Source organism: Frankliniella occidentalis, unplaced genomic scaffold (genome assembly GCF_000697945.3).
Source record: "Frankliniella occidentalis isolate FOCC.00 unplaced genomic scaffold, Focc_3.1 Scaffold82, whole genome shotgun sequence".
NCBI classification, from domain to species: domain Eukaryota; kingdom Metazoa; phylum Arthropoda; class Insecta; order Thysanoptera; family Thripidae; genus Frankliniella; species Frankliniella occidentalis.
The window spans coordinates 6,366-9,485 of NW_026267212.1; positions in this window are offsets into that span (position 1 = coordinate 6,366).

Below are 3,120 nucleotides of genomic sequence, written 5' to 3' on the forward strand. Positions count from 1 at the left end.
GCTCGCCGTCTTTCAAGGTGCAAGCGTCGAGTTGCATGAGAGAGTGGCAAATTTCCGGCCGGTGGTGTGGGTGGTGGGCCCGCAGCGTCGCTACCTCAATACTTAATTAAAAATAACCGAAACCGGTGACTTCATAACCATGTAGGTGGTGGCCTCACGCGGCGCGGCGGTGACCCGTGCACACAAGGCTACTGGCACTCCTAGGTTCACGCTCTCTCCGCCTCGCTCGCACACACACATGAAATGTCAGCGTCGATGAGGCAGACGTGCGACGACGCCGTGTCACGATGCACGACGAGTCGGAGGCCGGCGAGGCGAGCTTCGATCACCGACTCGGTCATCACCATATCATCACCATCATCGTGACCGAAGGACCTTGGCGAAGACCAACGGTTTCGTGTGTCCAGAAACGCCCCATGCCTCCCTCCCTCCCCTTGTGATCCTCTCTCCTTGCTGCTGTCTCGCTCCTTCTCCCTCTCTCCCTTTCCGGCGCGCGTGAAAGGCGCGGTGAAAGGCCACCTTTATACGGCAGCGCGTGCGTATTTTGGCCGCTTGGCTGAGCGCGTGACAGCAGCCCGCCGCTATGGAAACGTATAAAGTCTGCCAGGGCAGGGGAGCACCTTGCGTATGAAACATTCACCGCGATAACTGTCATATTTTTTTCCGCTTACCGCCCCCTTCCACCTGCTCAGCCACCCCCTCGCATCCCTTTCTTTGACCCTTGCCTCCTGCCCGCCTGTCCCCGCGGCGCGCGGCCCGGCCCCCATGGCCGCGGGCGGACAGCCACCCGCAGTAGCTACAGTGATTCCCTCTGATCAGCCGACCGGAAAATGAGCAAGTATGCAGATGATTAAATTCGGACGCTTTCTGGATTTGGCGGGGAGGCCTCGACTGTGGGACGACGCGTGCCGCACTCTTCCTCATTCGGGCCGACCCTCGCAGCCGAGCGCGCTGCGGCGCGCTGCTCACCGGCGCCCCTCTACCACTCCCCGTACTTTACTCAGCCCCTTCTCTCTCACTCCTAAAAGCGCTCTCTCGCTTCTATCTCGCTCCCCTCTTCCCCACTCCTCTATTGGGCCTCTCTGTTTCCTCTCCTCTTTCGCCCTTCTCTGACTCCTACCTTACCCCTCTCTTGGTCCTCTCTTGGTCCTCTCTTGGTCCTCTCTTGGTCATCTCTTGCTCCTCTCTCGCTGCTACCTCACTCCTCTCGGCTCCTCTTTTGCTCCTCTCTCGCTCCTCTGTCGCTCCTCTCTTGCTCCTCTCTCGCTCCTCTCTCGCTCCTCTCTCGCTCCTCTCTCGCTCCTCTCTTGCTCCTCTCTCGCTGCTACCTCACTCCCCTCTCGCTCCTCTCTCGCTCCTCTCTTACTCCTCTCTCGCTCCTCCATCCCCTTCACCTCACTGCTCGCTTTAGTAGATGACAAACGCGCGGCACTGACAAAGGCTATAATCACGGTGGGACGCTGGTCGATGTTATCGAAACCGTTTAATCATAGAGCGCGTACGAGCGACCCATACTGAGAGATACGGGCAGCGCAGCCGCGCAGCCGCGCAGCGAGCCTGGGATTTATTTTTCCATCCGCGATGACCAAACCGGCGACCGAGACAGACCAAAGAAAGGCGAGGAAGTGGAGGAAAAACATTTGATTTGTCGATATGATATGATGCCGATCTCGCTTTATTAAATATATATAGTCTTGTTTTTGCTTTTATCCATTCTTCTTTTTCTAGCAGCCTGTGTTCGTGGCGCGGCAAGAGATTTGTAGAAGTGTCACTCCGGTCTTCCTCGTGGCCGCTCTCACCCCCTCCCCCCGCTGCGCCATTGCAAACAAAGCTACATCATACCCGCGAAATCAATCACGGTGGATTGTGCCTGATAGATGTTGTCGCTTGGGGGCCCCGCCCGCCACGCCACGTCACGCCACGCCAAGCAACGCCCAGGTGGACGGGTCCTGCAGGCGCCGGGGCGACCTTGAGCCTCCTGGTCCAAGCTCCAGGGGAATGGCACGGAGTCGCGGTTTCTGCGCGTGGATTAAGCTGGGAATCGGAGACATGACGTTTCTACCGACGAAGCATGTCGCCCCCCAAGTCAAACGTTACCATTTCTTTGGTCCGTTCTACACGGTAAGCGTTTGAAAGTTTGGATACGGACGACTGTCTACGAGGGCAGAGACTGTGCCGCAGGTTGTTTTTATTGCCTTTCTTTCCAATTTGAAAAAGTAGATGTAAATCTCTTGGCGCGATGGGCGCCACGCTGCGCCACGCCGCGCCACACTGCGAGTTCCTGGTGAGATACCCATTACCAGGACAGCTGCACCATGCTGCGCCCTGCGGGACCGAGCAAACACAGCGAGCACTTTGGGAGACATGGCGCTGCTGCTGCTGCTGCTGCTGCTGCTGCTGCTGCACTGCTGCACTGCTGCACTGCTGCACCGCCCGCTGCAGGCAGGTCGCGCCGTGGAGCGAGGTGTGAAGATGCGACGGCTAGATGTGAGCGAAATGACGGGTGTGGTGCGACAGCAACGACACACACTCCGCACCCCTCTATTCCCCCTCCCCTCTCTCTAATGCTATGATAGGCCCGGCGCACCTCGCGCGTGACAGGGGCCGCCCCTCGCTGCAATGGGGCCCTCATTACAGCTCTCTGCGCGCCCCTAGTTGAGCTGGCGAAATGAATTTTAAAAGCTGCACGCGGAAAGCGCCGTAAAATGTACACACACCGTATATATTCCTTTATTCGCGACGATAAAAGTCTGGTTCCCGTGTGTCAGTCCTTTGCTGTCTCTCATTCACCTCGGTCTTGTTGCCGTGTTTTCATATTCCGACCCTTTCTCTCGCAGTGTAAGGAACAACACTTGACCGCCTCCATTCCAACGAGTCACCTAACCTACCGTGTGTGCCGTCCCTCGGGGCCCAACGATGTGGTCGCTGTAACGGTCACCAAAACAACGTCGTGTCCGAGAGGACCATGTTCATCATGTGGTGTAGCGTGGCGCGGCGTGGCGCGGGGGCCCGGGGCCCGGGCCGGCGGGGGCTAGAGGTCCCCCCTCCGACCAAATCTATCTTGTCTCCGGCTGGTTATAGACAAAGCCTCGCTGCTGGCTGGCCACTGCCTGATGATGG